Source organism: Equus quagga, chromosome 12 (genome assembly GCF_021613505.1).
Source record: "Equus quagga isolate Etosha38 chromosome 12, UCLA_HA_Equagga_1.0, whole genome shotgun sequence".
NCBI classification, from domain to species: Eukaryota; Metazoa; Chordata; class Mammalia; order Perissodactyla; family Equidae; genus Equus; species Equus quagga.
The window spans coordinates 107,664,250-107,689,010 of NC_060278.1; positions in this window are offsets into that span (position 1 = coordinate 107,664,250).

Consider the following 24,761-nt stretch of genomic DNA (forward strand, 5'->3'; position numbering starts at 1 on the left):
TTTTCATTCTTGATGCTCTGCAGTTTCAGTAGCAAGTGTCTAGGTGGGATTTTTTTTTTTCCCTCCAGTTTATACCAGTGAGCACATGGTATGACTTTTCAGTCTAAAAAAAATTTGGAGGAAACTTTTAGCTCTCTCCCCCAACACAGCTACTCTGCCATTTCCTGGTCTCTCTGGAGTGCCTATTAACTGAACTTCATTTAAAGTACATATTTTCTCCATTTCTCCCTGGCCTATGTATTATATGTTCTTTTTTTCTTTCTTTCTTAATTTGAATCTGAGTTTAGTATTGAAACTCCTGTCATTAGGAGACTATTTTAGGTTATTCAAGCAGCAAGTTTTCCCATAAAGCTTTATTCCTGACCATGAGACAATCCACAGATGTTTCTTTGGTGCAAGGTACCATGAGGGATCCAAAACACACACTAAGTTCTTCCATTTGTTCAAAATATAAGCTATATTTTCAAATCTTCAATATAATTCCATGATACAGGTACTATCATTGTTCTGGTCTTTCAGATTATCAGGAAAACTGAGACCCAGGGAGTTTGCTAGCCCGTAGTCACAAACCTGGTAATTAGTCCTCACCTATATGCATAGTGCTCACTTGTACTGGTGTATAATTAGCTACTGACAAGACACAGTGAGGAATTAAGGCTCATAATAATTTTATGAATATTTTAAAAATTAAATCATTTAACAAGTGATAGTCTTATGTGATTCAAAAATTAAACCTACCAAAAATCATGTAGCGAGAAGTCTTGCCCCCTTCCCCGTCTCTGCCCAACCTGCTCTAGGTAATCATTTTTATTACTTTCTGGTCTACCCTTCCACTGTTTCATTGTGAAAATATGGGCAAATACAGACACAGAGTCTTGCTTCTCTCCACCTTCTCAAGCAGAAGTGAGCATACAACGCTGTGTGACTTTTTCTGATACCACTTTTACACCAAACGTGTAGTTTTTTTCCTGACACCACATATGTGTCATTTTTCCACACCAACTCTTCAATTCTACAACACAAGCTGGGTGTCCAGCAATTCGATTCAGTTTTGAAATATCTACCTGGAGTTAGCATCAGATCCCACAATTTAGGGGCTCAGTCGCACAAGACTGCCCCCACTTCAGACACGAGTCCAAGTGGAGTCCTCAGGCGACCCACACTTCTGCCCGACTGACTACTATTTGGAGATTCCCACAATCCTTGCCTGCCATAAGGTTTGATACTTCACTAGAATGACTCATAGAACTCAGGAAAGTGCCCTGCTTAGGGTTGCAGCTTTATTATAAAGGATACAACTCAGGAATAGCCAAACGGAAGGGATGCACAGGACAGGTTATTGGGAGAGGGGGTGTCGGGGTGGCACAGAGCTTCCATGCCCTCTCTAAGCCCACCACCCTCCCAGCACATCAATGTGTTCACCAACCCAGAAGGTACCAGACCCCATTAGGGGTTTTTATGGAGGTCTCATTACATAGGCATAATTGATTAAATCACTGGCCATGGTGATTGCACTCAATATTCAGCCCCTTCCCCTCCCAGAAGGTCATGGGGTAGGGCTGAAAGTTCCAACCCTTTAATCATGGCTTGGTCTTCAGTCTCCTCCCTGAAGACATCTAGGCTCCCCACCGTGAGTCATCTTATTAGCATACAAGAGATAGTAAATTCCAAAAGTTTTAGGAACTCTGTGCCAGGAACTGGGGACAAAGACCATATATTTATTTCCTATTATAAGATAAACCCACATTTTTTTTGCACCTTGCTTTTTTACTTAATCTATCTAGATGAGTACACCATAGTTATTCAACTGATACCCACTGATGGACAACAGGGTTATTTTCAATACTTTATGACAAACAAGAATACAATGAATAACCCCCCCCCATTGTCATTTCATATGTGTGCACCTCTCTCTGTGGGATAGATTCCTAGAAGTGAGATTGCTATGTTAGAGGGAAATACTTCTGTATGTTGGGTAGATATTGTCATATTCAAGGAGTGTATTATTATCCCCATCTCGAGACAAGTAATCTACTTGAGGCTCACAAAGGTGGGGTAATTTGCCCAAAGTGACACCACAAATAAGGAGGCAGGAACGACACAACTTATTTAGGAGATAGGCAGGACTGATGGATAGAACAGAAAATGCTGTTGGGTAAAGTGAGATAAAGCAGATGTATGAGTTGGACCATAATGAAAACAGCCAGCAGAGTGAGGACTAGCACAGAGGGAGGGGGTGCCATCGAAGGCGTGGAGAGCCTCCCCTGCCCCCTTGTGTTCCTGGTGCTCCTTGATTCCTGTTTGGAATTTTGATAACACTGGTTATGGTAGTGAGAGCCATGAAAAACAGATTATGTTTATTTCTTCTTCCCCACTGTTGAGTGAATTCCCTCACGGGTACTTCTTTCAGAGTGGGCTGATTTGTTTGGTTGTCAAGGACTGCAGCCATTTTCCAAAGCGCTAGGTTCCCATCTCATAAAAATAGCTTCTGCATCTTTTCACCAAGTTGAGAATCTTTTCCTCATTGAGACTTCAAAAGACAAGGTCCATATCCACGTCTGCCAGATATTTGGGGTGTGTCTGTAGAGCCCATTCTTTAAAAACGCAACCCCTCACTCCCAGGGTAGATTTCTGTGGCAAAGGTTATACCACATGACCCCACTGCTCTGGCCATATATGATTGGACCAGGGCTGGATACCTGAAGAAGCAGTGTGCCAGGGGCTTATAAGTAGGGTGGTATGAGTGAGCTGGTCAGATATTGGGGGCCGGGGGGCTGACATAGCAGCTCAGGAAGGGGTTCTCTTTTGTGCCTTGTACAGAGAACATTGAAGAAAGCTGGTCCTCAGAGATAGAGAGAAGAGCAAGGAACTACACTCCAGAAGAGAGACAGGACAGCACGCAGCCTGGTTCTTGTTTTGTCTTTGGTTCCACTTCTTTTGAGGACCGGCTGTACTTTATACTTAGATTTCAGGCAATAACACATTCTTCTCTCAGCAAAATCCCTCCAGTTCCTGCAGCTTATGTAAAGGGATAACAATTCTAATGTGAGCGCCCTCCTCTAACTTACCAAAGAGAATCCAGTCATTATCAGCTCTTATTGCTTCAGGTCCAAGGGAAGAGAGAGCTTCATCCCCAGCTGCTCCTGTACAAGTCTTGGATCCATTGTGATGGGGCCAGCTGGGGTCACCTGTCCATCCCGGAACCAGTCTCTGGCAGGTGGATACAATGCAAGAGTCGGCCTGGACTCTGACACTCACTAAGCTCTTGGACCAAAGGAAATTTGGGTGCTCTTCCTAGAAGAAGGGAAAATGGGTGATGGGCAGCAAAACCCACAAGGACCTATTGCAGTTGCTTAGGAACCCAAGGGTGTTTATTAAGACATCATGCCTGCCTTGAATTAAGTGAATTAAGTGCTTCTTCCAAGAGAAACCATGGTTTTCATCAATTTCCAGTCTGCCAATATGAAATGCATCTTGACAGGCTTATTCAGAGCCTTCTTTCCAAACACACGTCTTTCCAGCCTTTCTCACTGGAGAAGACCTGATGACATCTTTATTTCTCTCCATGTCCTGTGACCCAAGAAACAGCCTAATGTTACAAGTAGGGGACAGAGATAATTCAAAGGGAAAATATGCATTCTTTTAAAAAAAAAAAAGTGTTAGAGGAAACTGCCTTCCAAATCGCAATGCAACTACAAGTCGGAGGCTGATGAGTGTGTGTGAGAAACATCCTGACAGGGCTGCCCAGGAAACCAGCCCCAGCCCCAGATCCCGTCACACCCAGGGTCAGAGTATCTGCAGTCTCAGACGTGAACCTTCAATCTCGTAAGTATTCCTGTGCTTTAGTTGCTTGGATAAAGGACCAGGGGACATGTTTTCCTCGTCATTAATTGATTTACCTGGGGATCGAGGAGCCCTGGTTCCAGGCATAGGTTGGAGATCAGGAAACACAGTATAAGACACCGTGATAAGGAAGCCAGATTTGCTGTTGAATCTTCTCCAGTTATTTGGTAACAGAGGTACTTCCTACTGGCTCAGGCAGTTTCCATATGACCCCAGCTTGGAACTGGGGTGGGATAAGTTCTGCAGAGTTTTGCCTTCCTCTCGGTTCATATAAACAGTAAGTCAGCATTGGAAAAAGAAAAAAAGAAAGCCAGTTTCTCAGAACTTACCTTGTTCCAGGCCATCTTAAGATAAAGTGAGTGTATGTCCCTAATGTACATCCCTAACGTGGCAGGGAGGCCACATATGATCCCGTCCATTCCCTTCTACAGCCTCGTCTTGCCCAGCTGCTCCTGACGCATCAGCCTCACAAGACTCCTTGCAGCTTCCTGAATTCCCATCCACCTCGTGACCTTCGCAATGCGTACAAGCCACCATCCACACGGTACGGTCTCAGACAAGAGCCACAATCCAAGAGGCACAATTCAGTAACCAAAAAGTGACTCGAGTTCTTTACTTGAATTTCCCAAGTGTTGTGAAAGGAGATCCACAGAGCAGCAAGACTTCTTAACATTTTCCTGTTTTCTCTCCTGCCCACTTCCCTCACACCTGCAGCTGCTCACACCTTCTCTCTCAGCGCCCCCGACGAGCCAACCCCAAGAGCCTCCCTTGAGAGCCTCTTGTGCTCAGCCCCTTTCTTCAGTCTGACCTCACAGAGGCCTAGGGAACTATCCTAGGAGGGGTTCCTCCTCAGAGCGAGTGGAAGGAGAAAGCAGGGAGGGAGGCGAAGGTCAAGGTCGGAGACCTCCTTGTTCATTCATGGAGGTTGTCCTTGCACACTTACTTTGCTATGTTTGCTTAGGACGTGTCCCCTCCATTTGTCTCCCCATGAGAGTGGAGCTGATATCTGTCATCGATTGTAATCTTAGTACTGAGACAAGCACCCAGCACGTGCTCGCACTCAATGAACATTCGTAGAATGAATGAAGACACGATGACTACCACATGGTTCTTGCCTTGAGGGACTCGCAGTCTGGTGGAAAAGCAAGCCAGCAAACAGACCATTACCAGCCCAGGAGCGGGGTGACTTGTGGGACACTACAGGTGCAAAGACAAGACGTTCTCCTCTCCTGGACAAGACACATGACAGATACCCGTCCACTGGTGGGGTTCTTCCACTGCTCTCAACCCGAGTCACCACACGGGTCCCTCTATAGCACGCTCCCTGATTCAGACCAGTGCTAACTGTCCCCTTAGGGGAATGCTCAGCCTCTCGAGTTCTGAGATCTTCCATCTGAAAAATGAGGATGCTTCCCCAGAGATGTTGTCAGACTTCCGCAGGCCCCGCTCACTGTCGTTTTCAGAGGCCTCAGGCCACAACGTGTTGACTGTATGAAAGTGTGTGCACATCCCATGGCAGACAGTTTTGAGGGGGCTGTACAATTTTCGGAAGGGTTTATTATTTTTCTTTGGAAATTTGTGTGGAATTTGGCTCAGTAAAAGTAGAAAGATAATTTGAATTTTCTTATGATTTCTAAAATTTTGAATTTTATTAAGGAGAAATTATTCATTTGGCTTGGACGTGTTAAAGTTTACTTAGGTCATATGGCTGCACGTTAGAGCTGCAGTTGACTAGTTGACATAATGCTGTTTCGAAGGCATTTAATAAAGCATTTATCAAGTTTATTTTCTAAGCTTTGTTTGTTTGTTTCTTTGTATTTTGGAGCCAATAGACAATTTTTTTCAGCCCTAAAATACAGGCCCCCGTAAAGGTTCCTAAGTCACAGCCGTGTTTCTGTAAGGAAATGCCTCAGAGGGACAGTGGCTCTGGGCTACCAGTACGGTTCTTTATTAGCCGGGGTCCAACTATTGCCTAAATTCAAATGATCAATCTTGAGAGAGAAAGAAAAGTATTTGAAGTTTTGTTAGCTTCTGTGTGAGATAACCATTGCTTTGTGGCAGATCAGCTCAAAATTCAGTGGCTTAAAAAAACAACCATTTACTATTTCGCCACAGGTCTGTGGGTCATCTAAGTGGGTCTGCTGACCTGGGCCGGGCCGCGCTGGTCTCGCAGGCTCGCTTAGACATCTGCAGTCAGCTGGTCGCTCGGCTCAGGACTGGCTGGCCTAGTGGCCTGGGCCGGGATGACTTGGCTCTGCTCCACGTGGTCACTCATCTTCCAGCAGGCTAGCCCAGGCTCATCCTCCTGGTGTAGACAGGAGTGCAAGAGAGTGAGAGGAGCACACAGGGCCCCTGGGGGCCTAGGCTCCTCCGCCTTCTGCTATTCGAAGCAAGACCCAAGGCAGCCCAGATTCAAGGGGCGTGGAAAGGAACTCCATTCCTCAATAGTAGGGGCCACAAAATCACATTGCAAAGGGTGTGGATGTAGGAAGAGGTAGAGAATTGGAGTAACAGTTTCGTATTTATTCTAGCTGAACAGCAAACCCATCATCTGTGTTTCATACTTCAAGGACACGTTTAGCCCTAGCAAGAAAGAATATTTTGCTATATCCAAATTCTGACTGTCCCACAGGCTAGGATGCAGTCTGTGTCACCTTGACCTTATGTCAGATGACAAAGATGCAAAATACACCTTTGCTAAAAGATGGTCTCTCCCAGCCTCAGGCTGTGTGCTATCCATGTGTGCACAGTGGTCCTGGTGTTCATCAGAAGCTTGGTTTATCACGACTGCTTGAGCTCTGGGGTCTGTAACTCTGCTGTTTACTAGTTGTCTCATTTTGTGTAAGTGAATTAACCTCTGAGCCCCAGCTGCTTTGTAAACCGGCAGGGTTGGCGTCCTTATAGGGTTGTTGTGAGGGCTCGGTAAGACGATATATGTCAAGGGCTGGGTGTGCTGCTGGACACATTGAACGTACTCAATAAATGTTTGTTGTTGTGGTTCTTGTTGGCCATCCAGAGTCCAGCTCCAAGTGCATGTTCAGGGAAGTCTGCCGAAGGAGTGAAGTAATGGGGTGAGACCAGCTTTTCCAAGAGCCAAGATGTGAGAGCATGTGAGCAAAAGAAGGCAAGGAAGTTCGGCCAGGATCTTAGGGCCTTTTTAGGAACAAAATTTCTCCCTGGTCCCCGGCGTCTGTCCAATGCCTGGGTTGTTATACAGCTAACAGGTGAACAACCTGAGACCACTGAAGCATGGGACGAGAGCTTTCTCTCAGAACTTTGAAATGCTTTTCTCTGTTAGAATTGTAAAACCGTGATGACAGCAAAGAGTGCCGGAATATTATTGGAGAGGTTCCAAGCTCTTTTTGAAGCAGGCATGGATGAGGGGCAGGACAGAAGCCCCTCTTCTGATGGACAGTCGTTGCTGGAAGACAGATGGGCGTAATTGCTGCAGGAGGTGGGGGCACCGGTAGAAGAGGATTAAAATGTTCTCAGGGAAAGAAGGAGCTGTGAATGCATCCTCTACAGGCACTGGGAACATTTGAAATGGGACACTTTGGCTCATGAGGAAGCTTCTGGGCATGGGAATTCCTGAGCCCAGATGGTGGGAAAGTCCTCAGAAAACTTTGGGATTCGGGTCTCTGCAGCTGGGTGGCAGCTGTGGGCCTGGAATCGGAGCCAACCACAGGTGGTACCACCTGCTCCAGTTACCACATTCTTCCCAACGTCGCGAGGGAGGCCCCACCGTGTCTCATGGCAGAGTAGCGGGGAATGTGGAAGAAGAATGGAAAGAGACCGTTTGTTGAAAAGATTAGAGAGATGGGCGTTCAGCCTGGAAGCATCCCAGAGGCTCAGGGTCAATTACAAAAAAGGCCTGGAACAGTATGATTTGTGCTGTTTTCACCGATGCCTCAATTAAATCATCCTCCCACGTCACATTCTCCGCACCTGCAGAGTTGTGTGGTCAACCCTTGGTAACGTGGACTTTGTAAATTCAGAGTTTATAATTGTTCTGACAGGGCATGGATTGGACTTTCTCTTCAAATTATCTACGAAAAAGCAAATTAAGAGCATAATTCTGATCGCATGGGACACATAACTTCCTAACCCACTTACAGGAACAAACCGCACGCACCTCGGAACATCTGTTACCATGTCAGAAATTAATAGGGTAATTAGCGATGATTCTTTTCCAGCTCTACCAGGACTCTGGTGGGGGCCACTCTGTTGTTTTTTGTTGTCATGTGTAAGGTCACACACAGTAGCGCTTCAAATAGCTGATTACAGCGGCTCCCTTTATGATGCATGTGGAGCACTTCTTCACCCACAAGGAAGCTGAGAAGGAGTTAAGGGCTTACTTATGTCTGGAGTAAGGCAGCCTGGGTTCCAGTCTCAGCTCTACCACTTGCTGCCCTGGTTGCTCTCTTATTCTCTCGGAGACCCAATTTTTCCACCTGTAAAATGCGGGTGATAATAATACCCATGGCCTCCTGCCCACAGTCAGCACCAGAGGGTCGGGTTTGTGAGTGGACTGTGTGGAGGTGGCTCCTCCAGCCTGGGACAAGCCTTCAGAGGCCTGCAGCCCAGGTCTGCATCTTGGCTACAGCCTCAGGAAAGACCCCTGGCTAGAACCACCAGCCGGCCCCTCCTGATCTCATGACTCACAGAAACTTTTAAGATAATAAATGTTTATTGTTGTGAGTAAAACCATACTCCTAATAAGAGTACTGACCTATAGAGTTATTCTGAGGATGAAATGCGTCTGTGCAGAGAAAGGGCTGGGGACAGTCTTAGCATCTAGCAGGGCTCATGAATACTGGAGGGGGCCAGGTTTGCCCCGATGTGCGAAAGGAAAGCATGGATGAAACATACATGTTTACAAAAGCTCCCCAGATTTAGCAAATAAAAATATAGGAAATGCAGTTCAATTTGAATTTCAGATAAACAATAAATAAAATTTTAGTTAAGTATGTCCCATGCAATAATTGGGACATTCTATACTGAAAAATGTGTGGTTTATCTGAAATTCAAGTTGAACTGCTTGTCCTGTATTTTCTCTGGTAATCCCAGATGGAAGGGATTTAGTTCCTCAATTTCCAACAGATGTCTGTCTCTGGTGTGGTTCATCCCTTTATTCCCTAATTGGAAAAAAGAGGAAAAAAAGCATTTTCTGAGTACTAAAACTTATTTTGGCAATTACCAAACCTGGCAACAATGCAGAGGAATTGTTATTCTCATCACATCCTGGTAGAAGCACAAGCTGGAATGATCCTTATGTAAACAGTTTGTCAAAATGATTGAAGAACTTGAAAATGTTCACACCCCAAACTTTGATTACAAAGGTATTCATCACAATGTTGCTTAAAATAGCTAAATACCTGGGAAAAAATCCATTGCTTAGATAATACTAATAATCTGAAATTTTCCCCTTAGTTTTCCAGCAAGCAGTGAGACACTCTCTGATGGCTGTCAATAAAGGTTTTGGTGGAGTAACAAAAAATAAACAATAAAAACATAGTCTTCCCTTCTGGCTGTAAGAATGGTTGTTTTGGAAGTAACTTCCTGCTCCAAAGGGCTGCTCTGTGTGAAAGCATTGGCCCCTCTGCAGTTCAGAGCCGATTCACAGACCATCAGCTCCAACTCCCTGCCTGAGGGCCCGAAGCTCAGAGAAACTTGAAGTCTGAATGTTAGATTGAAGTCTCAGGAAACAGACAAAATTCATACAAATTTTGCACATACCTAACCCATCAGGAGTACCGTCCTTGCATAAGTGAGGGAGGTGCCCCTGACCGCAGCTGGGTGGTAACAGGGCTCCAGATACGCTCAGGATCAGACTGGCGGCCGTGTACTGGGAGAAGTCTGGTGCAGTTCCAGGACCCCTGTTGCTCCTTCTTTCTCTGCAAAGGCAGCCACGTATGCTTGATACTGGAATGTTAGATGGGTGAATGGGGGCTCGGGCCAAGCCCAGGCTGGAATGCACAGCCTGATATTTGGGGAACTGATGGGTTGTTGGTTCCCAGTCACGTCTATTTTGGGGACGTTGACACTACAGACTTTTGGTTGGGAGTTTCGGGCAAGATTTCCTACAGGACGGAGACAATGAAGGAGGGTTGCTGGGGTCCCCTTCCCCTGCCTTCCCACTGCAGTGTGGCCTTCAGCCCCTGAGGGAAGAGGCGAGAGCCTGAAGGAGCCACTTTCCCACCAGACCAACGGGGCAGCTTCGGGGCCCCAAGAGGCGGGGCGCAGGGTTCAGGAGAGGCCTCTTTGCTCCTTTCTGCTGCAAGCAGGGCAGCTTCAGGCCAGCTCATCCACTAGACAGAGCAAGCACAGGGCCATTGCCCATGACGCTTCCAGGGTCCCACAAAGATGTTATACTTTCTTTTAAAATCAGAAGAAAAATGAATAGTATATCTAATAACAAATACAGCCTAGATTATATTTGTCTTTATACCACTGCAGTTGTAAAATACACTTTTTAATACTTTTTATGAAGGAAGGGGACGAGGAAGGCAAAAGTGCCTGGAGCCCAGGAAACCGTGTCGCGGGCCTGGGCGGCTCCAGCTCCTCATGGGAGACAGCTCTCTGCCGACTCCTTCTCTCATGTATGTTTGGGGAGGCGAGGGGCGGGCGTCCTGCTGGAGGATGTGAGCCCCTCTGCGCCTGCGCAGCTCAAGATGGCCGTGCACTCCCAGAAACTCTCCCTGTGAAGGTGGGGGCACGAGCGGTAAGTGTTTTCTTGGGTGCACACGCAGGGGGTGCTGTTCAGAAGACGCATTTAAATTTGGAAGCAGCATCGCAGTGTTCTTCCGAGGCAGCGTTAATCCCCTGCAATCAAAAGCTGGGGTCTGGGGTGCAGCCCCAGAGGGGTTTGAGTGCCGTCTTTGCCAGCGGCACCTGGGGACGGCTGAGTGCTCTGGGCTGGAAGCTTGGCCCTGGTCATCTGGGTGACCACAGAAAGTTCTTTAACCTCTCTTTGCCTCAGTTTCCCCATCTGTGAAGCAGGAATAGCAAAGACACTTTCTGATGGGATGGTTGTGAGGACTAAGTTGAGATAACACTTGTATGTGCTTAGAACAGCATGTGCTGGGCACATGTCACCAATAAAAGAATGAGAAGGAGGGGGTGAGGAGGAAGTGGGAGAGGAAGGGTCTGCTCCTGCAGTCTCTTCATGTGTCTGCCGTGAGACGAGGCCAAAACCCTTCACCACAGAGCGGCCCCAACTCACGTAGCGTGAGAAGTCCCTCGGGCCATTCTAAACCTCGGCAAGGGTGTGACCCGGCTGAGCAAGGATTCGCAGGGTTATCAGAACATGTGCCATGTCAGACTGGGTGTCCCTGAGCAGTTGTCTTTGCAAAGATCCACATTTCGGGAGAACAGCGCGGAGGCAGGGGTGCCAACTTGCAGGGCGCTGAGGTTCATCTGTAAGGGGAGCCCCTCTCCTTCAGAAAACAACATCAGTGTGGCAAGGCTGGAGGTGTCTGCCAGGGAACTGCTGAGGAGACGGATGCTGACGAAGAGATGAAAGGAGTCTGCCAGCGATTCTTCAAACAGCTCGGAAGAACACACAAGCCAAACGGGCCTGGTGGAAGCAATTATTCAGAACCTACTGGGCGCTGGGCTCTGGGCCCGGCCTGTGGTGCTGAGCCTGGTCCTTGCCTTCCAGAATCTGGTTCTACGGTACAGGTGTCCAGGGAGCCATCTGCAAGGCAGCAAAAACTCTATACGACAGATGTTGCAGGGGCCCAGGGTGCCAAGCCGCTCTGGTGACCGCAGTGCTGGGTGGTGATTAAGCCTAGGACCAGAGCTGGCCGGCCGGGGTGCAAATCCTGGCTCTCCACTTACTGGCTCTGTGACTTAAGTTACTCAACTTCTCTGTGCCCTGGTTTCCTCATCTATGGTCTTTGTGAGAATTAAATGACATAACACATCTAAGTGTTTCGAAAATTGGCACAGCTCCGTTTTATTGTTCTGCCCCAGTATTGTGGGAAGCTTCTTGGAGAGGGTACCCTTGAATGAGGCCTCGAAGGATGCAAAGGTGTGCCCAGAAGGTGTGCCCAGGTTAGGGAGGGAATTTCAGGTGGAGGGAAAGCCAGGAGCGTGAGAGCAGATGGTGTGGTGAGGACTAGCATGCTGGAACATAGGGGTGTGTGTTTGAGTGCGTGTGAGCAAATGTGCGTGTGTGAGTGAGTGTGTTTTGCATTCGGGTGGGGACCTGAGCGCCAGAGAGCAGCAGGGAGCAAGAAAGGATACGAGACTGATGAGGCAGAGCACATGGTGGGATTTGGGCCCACTCTTCAGTCTTCGGGAACCATGACCGGTTTTGAAGCAATTGGGGGGGTGGTGACAATTAGGTTCGCACTTTAGAAAGGGCACTTGGGTTCCCCACTGAGGGTGCAAGGTGGTCAGTCAGGGTCCCAGAGACTTGGGGACACTGAAACAACAGCCCCGCCAGATGAGAGGTGACGGAGGGTGCAGGGCACTTCCGGCCCGGCCCCACAGCACCCGGCTCGCTTGCAGGTCGGTCCTCCTCAGGAGAGAGTCACAGCTGTCAGTCTCTTCCTCCTGTCCTGTCTTTCGTTGGGGGAGCTTGGCCACTGCTGGACTTGGGTGCATGTGGAATACAGATTCTCCCCGAGAAAGCTCCAGAGCCTCTGGGCTGAGCTGAGCTGCCTGGTAGCCCCTGAATTCCTTTGTCAAAGAAAGCACCTCTGGCCAGCCATGGTGACAGTGGGCTGCCATCTCTCAGGGTGGCTGTCATTTAGGGAGGTGGCTGGGTGTCGTGGTCTGGGTGCCTGTCGTGTGGCCCCGTCATCTGGGCCAGGTCATGCCCCAGCAGATGAATGTGCTGTGGAGAAAGAAAATGAGAACAAGCTGCTTTCAGGAGTGTCCTGGGGCAGTGGTGGCGGCGTCTGCTTTGTGTCAGCCCAGTCGTGGCTCTGCCGGGCATGAGCCGCTTAGTCAGATGGGGACAGACACCTGGGCGCCCGCGTGGGGACACAGCCCCTGACGATGACCCATCTTCCGTGGGTGCAGGTCTGCCCTGGCTCAGACCTCAGCTGCCTGCCTCGCTGAATTCTCACTGCGCAGTCGGCGGACCATCCTTCCCGCGTCCTGCAGACAAGGAAAGTGAGAAAAGGAGAGCAATTCAGGAGGAAGGCATAGAGGCTGAACTCGAACTTTGGACCTTGAGCCCACCATCTTAATTAACCTCATCACCATTTTTAGACCAGGATTTCTCAACCTTGGCACCACTGATATTTTATGCTGGATTTTTCTCTGTTTTGGGGACTGCTCTGTGCATTATAAGATATTTAGCAGTCCCCGTTTGTAACAACCAAAAACATCTCTAGACATTGCCAGATGTGCCCTGGAGGGGCAAAATCGACCCCGTTGGTCTGGAACTACTCCTTTAGGGAGAGGCTAAGATGACCTCAAAATGCCTCCAGCTGCCTCTTTTCCTCCAGCCCAACACCAGCACCAGCCACATCTATTGGTCTGAGCTGCTGAAATGAGCTCAGAGTCTGTCGCTGGCTGGGCCGTGATGGGCCTTGTTCAGGCTGCAGGCAGAGATCTCCCAGAAATAGAAGCCTCCACACGCCTTTCTGATCTGTAATTTGTTTCACTGGCGCCGCCTCAAACAGAGCCTGTGACAGCGGTGAGAGATTTAAACAAGCCTTCAGCACCTTCACATGCCACTTCATCAAGCCATAGGTCACACTCAGATCAAACCGTCCAAGGGGTCAAGCGTGTAGCAAAATCCCAGGGATCTTGAAAGTTGCATACAGTTTAGGCAAGAACGTGAGGAGGTGGACACCCGGACTCAGCTGGCGGAGGTCAAAATGAGGACCAACTTTTGAGAGGGTCATCAGGAGCTGAGGCCAAGACATGAATTTCGTGTATTCTTGGATCCAGCACTTCATCTTCTGGAAGAACCCCACAGAGGTGCAAGTGTGTCTGCTGAAGGCGGTTCATCCCAGCCGTCACGGATACGAAAACTTGAGAGCAATTCAACACCCACCGACAGCAGATTGGGTAGAGATAACCCCAAGATCTCCAGGCATTGGCCACCTTTAGAAACAAGATGTACATTAATGTTTAGGGACACGGTGTCCTTAGAATAGTAGGGGCTGCAGACACACAGAGCAGAAGGCCGCGTGAAGGCGGTGGCAGAGACTGGAGTGATACAGCCCCAAGCCAAGGATCGCGGAGGATTGCCAGCAGCCCCTGGGGGCCTGGAGGCTGTGGGGAAGGAGTCTGGACTCCAGGTGGGGTGGAAAGCCCCTGGAGGGATGTGAGCAAGGGAGCGACACCATGGGCTTTCTGCTTCAGGAAGGCAGCTTGGGCTGGTGGATGGGATATGGACTGTGAGGGAGGGAGAGGCAGGAGGTCAATTAAGAATACTGTGGCCTCACAGAATCAGCCAGGAGGCAGGAGAACCAGGCCTGGGATTGGGCTGGAACCAAAGGCACTCTAGAGGGCTGGGACAGAGAAGCTACAGGGACGACTCCGTAGCAGGAACAGTCTGATCAGAACCGCTGCTGGAGCAAGCCAATCCAGCTGTTTCCAGTGTCTGTTCCACCCCGCTTAAGATTCATCATCCCTGGAGGGAGGGTCCCACTGGCCAGCATGCTCATGGGCCTGCTTCTTCGCTGAGGGACCGCAGGACTCTCAATGAACAGTCCTACTTGATGATATTCCAGTGGGGGAAGAGAGAACTTCCCCAAAAGGATGATGTGAGAAAGAGGAAATGGCTGCTGAATAGCAAAAGTACAGAGAAAATAAACCAATGGCCACTACACAGATGATGACAGACTAATGGCAAAAAGGCTGCAATTCTTAACTCTCCTTGTATCCACAAGATTAGCAATGTGACTGTGGCTCCTCCCATAAAGACATCAGTTTTCCCATCTCTCAGATATGCACTGCTCTGTGGCTTGCCTTGGTCAAGTGAATGAGGCAGAACTGATGGTGTAGCAGCCTAGATCCCAGGCATCAGGGGGCCTTGTGTGACTCTGCACTCTCTCTGGGAACCCTGCCCAGCTACCTTGAGAATAAGCCTGAACTAGCCTGTGGAGGATGAGAAGCCACATGAGAAGAGCCTACTTGTCCTAGCCAAGGCCATCCTAGACCAACTGACAGCCAGCCAACCTCCAAACACGTCAGAGAGCCCAGCCAAGACCAGCAGAGCTGTCCACCCAAACTGCAGCTGACCACTGATTAATGCCTGAATCCAGCTGAGTCCAGAAGAACAGCCAGCTGATTCACAGATTCAAGAACAATAGAAAATGCTTATTGCTTTAAGCCATTGAGTTTTGGGCTCATTTGTTATGCAGCAAAGGCTCACTGATACCCCGTAAATAGATCAAGTCTCGGAGAGAAGACTTGACTTGCCCAAAGTCACACTACCAGTGGGTGTCAGATCCAGAGTGTACACCCTGACCCCAGTGGAGTCAGTCCCCATAACAACATAACCAGAGTCAACAGCAGGTTTGTTTCAATAACCTGAAAAAAGCTCGCAGGAGCGATAAGGTTCACATCATGCCTGCATGTGGCCTAGAGTCTCGGCAGCCACCCTCAGCTCCCAGGCTGGGCAGCAAGGGAACATCCAGGCATGTCTGCAGCTCCGACTCTGTTTCTTAGCACCTCGTGGGGGCTTCTGGCTCGTGGAAACGAACATATTGGGCTGCACCGAGGCGACAGAAACATAACAGAGACAATGATTCCAAAAGCAGCTCTAATTGAAGTAACAGCAAAACTCATTTAGTGGAACACATGGCTGGGAGGACCTCACAGCTCTGGAAAGGCGCGGCTCGGTGAGACGAATGCAAACACTCTTCCCCGGCTTTCCACTTGGCTGCAGGGAATCCAGGCTCTGCCCGGCAAAGGGAGGCTCGGGCGGTCGAGTCCTGGCCTGGACCTGGGGTCACCCTGTGGGATTTCTCTGAATCTCAGCTTTCCCATCTATAATGTGGGGTGATAACTTTGCTTACCCACAAGGCGAAGAAGCAAGAGAATGGTGTTCCCAGGAAGATGGGAAGGCCTGTGCTAGACTGTGGCACAGTGGTCAGGACCATGGACTTCAGCTCGGGTGTGGGGCTGCCTCTTAGCAGCCATCACTTATCTTTTCGGAGCCTCATTTTCCTCATGGTAGAAAGAAGGTAATGACACTTGACCGTGAGAACCAAAGGGCAGAGGTTATGGACAGAGGCCTTGATGGCCCTTTTCAACCCCACATCCCCCTCCTCCCCAACACCTAGCAAAGCATCTGGTATGTGACAGGCTCTTGATAAATAGTGGCTGAATCCACCAGAAAAAATAGAGTAGCCATTCATTGAACACCTACTGTGTGCCAAGGGTTTGCATACTGTATCCCTCAGGGTTCTCGAGAGAAACAGAACCAACAGGAGATACACAGAGAGAGAGAGAGAGAGAGTTTAAGGAATTGGCTCACACAGTTGTGGGGGCGGCCAACTCTGAAATCTGTAGGCCAGGCTGGCAGGCTGGAAACTCAGGCAGGATTTCTATGTTAGTCTTGAGGCAGAATTCCTTCTTTAGAAAACCTCAGTTTTTGCTCTTAGGGCCTTCAACTGATTGGGTGAGGCCCACCCACAGTGTTGAGGGTAATCTTGGCTCAAAATGAACTGATTGTAAATGTTAATCACTTGTACAGAATACCTTCACAGCAACACCTAGTAGCATTTGACCTAACAACTGGGCACCATGGCCTGGCCAAGTTAACACATAAAATGAACAATCACACGTACAATCTCTAATGCTCACAACCCCTCAATAAGTTGGTATTTATGAGCCTGTGGTAGGCAGAATTCTAGGATAGCCACAAAAATGCCTGCCCCTGGTGTGGTGCCCTGTGTAGCTCCCTCCCTTTGAGTGGGGCAGGACCTGTGAACGTGAGGGGATGTCACTCCAGGATTAGGTTATGTTACAGGGCAACAGAATTTTGCAGATGTAGTTAAGGTTACTAATTAGTTGCCTATGAGTTAGTTAAAGGGGAGCGTATCTGATGGGCCTGACCTAATCACCTAAGCCTTTACCTCTATGTCTAGAGGTCAGAAATAGAAATGAGAGAGATTCGAAGCCTGAGAAGGATTTGACGTGAGGGAGTCTCTGTTGCAGGCTTTAAAGACGTGGGAACGCACTGTGGACAGCCTCTGGGAGCTGAGAGAGGCCCCTGGCTGACAGCCAGCAAAGAAATGGGGACCTCAGTCCTACAACCACAAGACATTGAGGGAACTTGGGAGCAGATTCTGGCCCAGAGCCTTTGGCAAAGCTGACACCCTGATTTCAGCCTGGTGAGACCCTGCAGAGAAGCTGGACTGCTGACCTCCAGAACCATGAGCCACACATAAGTGTTCCTGAGGGTTCATAAATGTTCAAGGAGGTCATGCTTCACCTCCTCCAGGCCGGAGGATACATACACTATTTGGAATTCTTCTTCATGGGAGATTTGTCTCTTTTCCCCTATTTATTTGTTTATTCCATCATTTCTTTACTATTGTGGCCTCAAGGATATTTATTCTAACTTTGGGTTATAATCCAATAGTACTTTAGCAATTTGGTTGCTGAAATTCACCCAGCTTTGTTCTCCAGTTGGCTTCCGTGTTCGCTCCGACATATTTCCATCCTTGTGGCTGGTTACTATTATTATTTCTTTTTATCCTTTCCCTGTAAGATGCCCCAAGTTCATCTTGTATATTCCTGTCCAGAATAAGCTACTTCTTCAAGGACCCTGGTTCTTTGTGTTGGAGAATGGTGTTAGAAACCAAGATCTGGGTGCTGGGTGTGCTCATTGCTGCTGGGCTGCTGTTGCTTCGGGGTAATATCAGCTGACAGAGTAAGCAGATCAATGTGTGCATACTGACCCATGCACATACTCACGTCTACAAATATTTTCAAGTGAACCTATCTGCACCTATATTAAGCTCAACACGAGTTTCTGCTGATCCTCCAGCTATCCCATCACTGCATGGACCATTTTAGCCTCCAGTCCTTGCTTATCTCACCCTAACAGTGAGAAACCTGCAGTCTAGGGGTTGTCAGCTCCCCCACCTGTAAAACACGGGGCTTAGAAGAAGAGGCTGTCAGCCAGCCCTGACACCCTAGGATGCCAAGTTAAAACAAACACAAATAAGCTGTTGACTAACCCGGGTTCTATTTTTCCATTTGAACCCTGCAGGTTTTTCCTAGTGGATCTTAAAAATATGTCCTGGAAGGGCCTTTTACCTTTTCCAGGGACTATGTTTTCATCTAAACAAATATGTAAGCAGCAAAAAACAGAACTGATGACATGAAAATGTAGCACATCATGCCTGGGGCCCTGGGCTGTTTGTCCCTGTCCATGTGGACGGCCCGGCCTCACCATGGGCACTTCTCTCGTGCCCCAAGGATCTTTGGTCAAACAGGCCCCTTTAACAGGGGAGCCATTTAACATACCGGAAAGGCTTAGGCCTGTGCCTCCGTGGCCACCCAGGAGATAACCTGGCTCTTGAAGACGTCAGCTAAGACGGGGAGACTGGAAGAGGGGCGACTTCAGAGCTGCCTCCGGTTCTCTTACAGGAATTCCTCACCACAGGCCGCCCTTTCAAGGGATGATAGTGTCGACAAATTCACGGGGCCAGGTCGCTGTTTTACAGCTCTCTGAGTAACCCCGAGCCAATCAAAGCCAACAGTCACCACGAAAGAGGAATCCACAATCAGCTGAGTCCTCTCCTTCCCTGCCATGGGGCCCTTCTTTAACCCCCTTCGCTGCCTCCAGCGCTGCTCCTGCAGACCCTCACCCAGTGGGGCATAGTGCTTGGATCCTTGGTGCCCATCTCTGTCCCCACTGAGACTGGAGCCCCATGGCACAGGGACCACGTCTGTCTCATCACCTCGCAGGTGCCTGGTGTGGGCTCTGGCGGCAGGTCACCAGGAGGCAGCCTCTGGGAGAACCTGGGTCGTTTCACTCCACTGCCCTAGTGAAGACACGACCTTCTCTCCTGTGAAGTGGAAGTGATAACAGCCCCCAGCTCACAGCTATGATTACTAGTTTTGTTTTAGAGATGAGGAATCTGCACACTAAAATTTGATAACCAGCTGCTTTAATTATGGGCAAGTCTTCCTCCCTCCCTCCCTTCCTTCCTCCCATCCTTCCATCAATCCAACAATCACTGAGTACCTCTGAGATATGAGGCTAGAAGGAGATCCTTCTAGAAGTCCTTAGCTAATCATGGTAGGAAAAGACAATCCAATAAATACTTCCATTTCAACCCTGTCAGGTTAAGGGTGGCCTAGGGGAGGGAGGGCCCATTCTCCTGCAGGTCTGTGGGCGGCGGGGGCAGGGGTGGGCAGGAGGACAAGCACTTTCGAGGGGAGGGTGTTGTGTGTCAGCTTGTTAAGTTTGGACCCAACCTGCTAGTAGGAAACTCTAGCGCAGCCTTAGGGAAAATAAGTTTTAAGAGTGAAAAAGAAATAAACAAAAGAAAAATGACTTTATTTCTCTCTGAAACTGTGGCAGCGTTTCATAATCCTGAGGGCAAGGAATCGTTTAAACTTGCTGTATCTAATCGAGCGTGGCTGTAACAATGCGCCAGTCATCCGGAAACTTCCGTCTGAGGAGGGGCAGGTGCCGCTTGGCTTCCTCTGCCAGGTGGGAGCTATTCATCCACCTGAGGCTGGACATCACTATTGAGCCATCACAGGAATTGGGGGCTGGTGTCACTGGAATAGTCTGGGTAATTAATAATTTGTGCCCAGGAGAAGATGGCAGGGCTGATAGAATCTCGCGTGATGCAAGATTTCTCCATCCCCTCTCCCAGGGCACACTTCCCTCTGGCCCACTGGATTCTGGATGCTTCTATTGTTTTTCCATGATGGTTCAGAGACTATGGGGATCTCCTGCTCAGATCAGGAGCCTCCTCCTCTGCTCCTCTCAGGGCTGGGCCTCTGAGACAGTGTAGCTGGTCATTTCTTTAAATAGTCACTCGATCTGGTTTTCCCTATATTTTTCCTTCCCCCATTTCCGGCAGCTCGCTGGGCCTGTCTGCACCCCCTTCCTCCTGGCAGGTGTGTGTTACATGCGCCCAGGTGGAAGTCACCTGCCGGAGCTTCTTCCCTTCTGTAAAAACAAACCCGCTGTGAACTGGCCACGGGCAATTCACAGCTTTCACAAAAGCCCAGGATTTCTGACTTCTCTTGAGGAACCGGGCAATCTGGGTGGCCCCATTTGGCAACAGTGGGCTGGAGCCGGGACCCAGCTGCCACCTTCAGCAGGGCACGTTCTGGCCCACCTGTGGGAAGCTATGTGAAGGATGGGGACCTGCTCCTCCCCTGGTTTCCATCCATTCTGGACCCACTGCGTCCCAGGCCTTGCATGTCACTGACAGAGAGCAGAAGACATGTGCATGTCAGGCGTTTGCATCTGGGTAGGACTGAAACAATCTCACTGTCCTCACCCGACCACGGGCACCTGCAGAACTGCGCTGGGTGTCTCCGAGGGGCTGGAGGAGGGTGAAGGGGCATTTTGGTGGAGACAGAGGGGAGATGGAGAATGAGGAAGGATATTCATTCCTCACTCAGGGGCCAGGACGGGCCAGAGGAGGAAGGTCCCCAGAGCTCATAGGGGTTCACCAGCCCGATCTCGTTGGTTCTGGCAATGGGCACCTTTGTGGAAGGTGGAGCCAGCCACAGCAATCGCTCTCACACTCTGGAGCCTGTTCCAACCTCAGCACAGCCTGAGGGAGCCCCACGGTGCCCTCCAGCTGGCAGAATAGGCCCATGGCAGCGAGTTTCAGTAACGGGAACAATAAAGAGGTCGGCTATTTCTTGCCCTTCTGAGTTGACCTGAGATTCTCTCTGGCTATGCAGGACCCTAGAGTCTCGGGGAGCAGAAGGGCAATTTCTCCTGCTCTGTGTGGCCGCAGGCTCTGGTGTGGTGTCTGCCTGGCTGGCAGCCATCATCTGATTTGGCCACTGGACAGCAGCAATTTTCTCGTCTCAATCTGACCCGCATCCTCTGAGAAGGACACCAGGTCTCAGAGACTTGCCTCTGGTCGCGAGGCTAGGATGGGAGCCCAGGGTGGGCCAGGCCTTCCCTGGCCTGGGTCCTGATGCCAGCGCCCGCCAGGCCCTGCGCAAGACTCACACCTGCTCTTTTCTGCCTGGAATCCATCCCTCGCCCAGCCCCCGGCCGGCTCCTCCTGTCTCAGCCTAAACATCTCCCCTCTTAGGATTTTCGTTTTGCTTTTTAAGGGAACGGAATTTTTAAAACTAAAAAGCAAAATTAGATCTATGCCTTTTGTGATAAAAGCCATTTCCCCATCAATTACATCTAATTCTGCAAGGTGTTGTATTATTCGATAAGGCTGGGACGGGATATAAGCCATGTAGGTTTGGGCTTCTCTAACTTCCCAGCACCAGGCCCCCTGGGCAATCAGGGCCTGAGGTCTCTCTGTTCCAGGTGAGTCCACTCTAGTCTGTGGGGCAGGCCTCTCCGGTGACCCTTTCTAGGAAGAGTGGCTCCTCGACGGCATTTCTAGTCCTGCGTGTTCACGATTCTGCTGCTGTCGGGCCTCCATCTCCTCCCAGTGGGCAGTCACCCCGAGAGCTGTGGTTCCCCCCAGCATCCCTGCGCCTGGCACCTCAGAGGAGCTGAACGAATAAAGGAAATGAAACGATGGGATGAACAGCAACGGGTGCAAGGCCACTGGCTCCCGAGCCGCGAGACTCCAGCTCTGCTGCCCCCAGCTCAGTGACCTTGGGCAGTGGGTGACTGAACTCCCAGAGACTCAGTCTGCTCATCTGAAAGATGGATGTGACCACACAGCGTCTCCCTCGGGGCTGTGAGCATTCAGCGGATAACGACTGCGCCCAGGGCATGGCAAGGGCTCCAGAAGAGACTATTTTTTAATATCCTCAGTGTTACCATCACTAATGGCGCTTGTGGGGAAGAAGGAAGGAAGCCTCAGCGGACCCCCATTGTCACAAGTTTATCGCTCGGCTGCAGGGCCTCAGGGATGCCCCCAGAGAACCACAGGGACATCTGCCAAGTGGCTCCTGGGATCCAGGGAAGCAGAAGGGAAATGCACCTCAGCCTTCTCGACCTCTGCGGGCTCCCCCCACTCCACTCAGCTGCTGTGGAAGTTGGAGGGGCGTGGGGTCAGGGCCAGGCTTCCTCTGCTCTGCTAACCATTGTCTTTGGGACGGGTGCAACCCTCTCTCTATGTGTGTGTGTGTGTCTCTCTTTCCCCCTCTCTCTCTGTCCCCACCTGCTCACAGGGACCAGGGCCCACCCTTGAAGTAACAAAAGCCTGCGATGAAATACCAGTTTTCTCCACAGGCGGAGGTGACTCCTTCGTCTGTCTAGTAGGGTCCCTCGGCAGGCTCACGGCTGCTCTGGGAAAGTCCAGGGAACCGGCTCTCAGGGGCTGCGGTGAGGTACAGCCTCGGAACTCAGGAGAGGACCCCCTCTGGGCACTCCCCGAAGGCCACGTTCCGGATATGCCTGGAGCTGGGGGTGAGGTCATCAACGCTGCATCTCACGCTGACCGGACACGGGCAGGCCTCTCCCGTGGCCAGACCTCAGAGGGAAGGAAGGAAGTTGTAACAGAGCCTGGCTGTGCCCAGCCCTGGCTTTCACGCACAGCAGCCCAGCACATCCTCATCCCCACCCCGGGAGGATGCGGAGTGGTCAAGGGCATTGGTGTTCAGTCACACATGGCCCGGTTCAGATCCCGGCTGCACGGCTCAGCAGCCATGTGGCCCTGGCCCTCTGCGAGCCTTAGTCTCCTCATCGAGGTTGTGGGGCAAGCCTGGAACCTGCCCTGTAGGTTGCTGGGATGACCAAAGGGATAAAGCACAGACGGGGCTTACAAGACCTGGCACACAGCAAGGCTCAAAAGTGGTGGCTGTTCCATCCTGTTGTAGAAACAAGGAAATGGAGGCCCAGAGAGTTTAAGGAGTAAAGAAGTTCTGTGCCGGGGAAACCGAGCCAGGAATGCCTCTTCAGAAGAGCTCCCCTCAGTGTTAGCGGGCGGCACAGCAAACAGCGACAGAGCACAGCAGTCTGGATGCTGTGCTCCAGGCCTGAGAAGCTGGTAGAATCTGCAGGCTCCTTGGCAGTCTCCCTTGCCTTCAGATCCTGCCTGTTTGTGTGTGCTGGGTGCCATTTTGTTGCCAGCACCATGGGGGTCTGTCCCCCAGTGCCCACCGTACTTGGCTGACCAGCGACACCACTGAGCTGAGGGTCCTGTGTGATGAGTTCATCGCCAAGTCTCCAAGCCCAGCACAGTACCTGGCACTCAGCGGGAGCTTAAGACGGGTTCATGAACAAATGAATGAATGAATGAATGAGCTTACATGTCAGGGCCACTCTGTCCTTCCTTCTAGGGCATGAGCCCGTTGACACCAAAGCCATGTCAGAGCCTCCTGGAAACAGAATTAATTTGTTCACCGAGTGAACATTTGTTGAAGGGGCAAAGTGACAGGACATCCATGTGGGCAGAACAGGCTGGGCTAGGGGAGAAAGCAGCCAGAGGCCTTGCAAGGTTTGGACCTTTCCTAAGCACAGCAGGCCTGTCTACTGGAGCCACATGCATCTGGGCACAAGCAAGGGTGTCCCCTTACGGTTAGAAAGTCTGCCTCTTTCTGCCCGTCAGCCAGAGATTTGGGAGAGCATGACCTTCGTTGGAACAGCAAGGCCCACTGGGTGTGTCCATCCTGCTTCCAGCCGAATCCTGGGAGGGGGTGGAGGGGAGGCCAGGTGCCTGTGAGGGTGACGCCCTCTTTATTCCCACCCTAAAGCCCCATTTTTAAAAAGGTGTTAAAAATTAATGAATAAAATCTTTAACTCTTAGCTTGGCAGCAGAAGGACACACACAGGTACACTTTGTCATGGTGACAGACTCAGTGGGCATTCATTTCTAACAGGGTGAACATCATTTGAACGAAACCAGCAGCCATCAGTTAAATAATCACTGAGCGGTCTGATCTCCAGGGCCAGCCAGGCTCAGAACACCACCTTGCCACTTACCCCCATCGCTTGTTGACTTCTGAACTTTGCTGCACCTGTGGTTCACTTGGAGCCCCAAGGGGTGGGGGCTATTCCAGGAACGAGGAGAAATTCCGTCTCAGCCACTGACTTCAGAGCTGGTCCTGGAAGTTTTAAAATTCAAACTCTGTTTTTAAATTATAAAATAATGTCTGTTCATGACAGTGCAAAAACAAATAATCACAACAGATGGAAATACAATAAAAAGAAAATCCCCACCTCCTTTATCCTAGGTTACATTTTCCAGAAGTTTTCCATATAGACTCACACATGTGTATATATGTCATATTTCAATTGCTCAGGAGATCCTCTTGTCTGCTAGCTGGCACCAGCATTTTCTCCTATGGATCCACTCAGACATCATCACAAGGGGGTAGGCCCCATCCATCCTGGTTGCCAGCCCGGTCCCTGGCCCGCGGTTTGCACCCAGGGAATGTTCGCATTGAATGAAGGAATAGGGATCAGCCTGCTTGCTCACCTGCTGCAGAGTCCTCATGGTGTGACAGCCCTTCCCAACTGCAGGGTCTCACGGGGCTGGGGTGCGGACGGCCGGAACAAACTGCTATGGAAGACCCTGGCCTCTCAGACACATGCGACGGTGAATTCCTACAAGTGGAGTCCTGAAGTCAGAGGGGACGTGCGTCCTTAATTCTGATGGATACCGTCACATTGCTGACCCGTCCGAGGAGAGAGCTGGTCCTTGACTCTTGGCACAGTTTTGGTTTTCCCCTGAAATCTTGTTCATTCTTCCTGTCCAACCCACTCAGGCCCTGGGGGCGCAGAGGGCGGTGAAGACGGAGGGCTGGCGTGCGCTGGCCTGGCAGGGGGGTTCCAGCCACTCTGGCTGCCAACAACTGTGTCTCTGGCTCCTCATCTG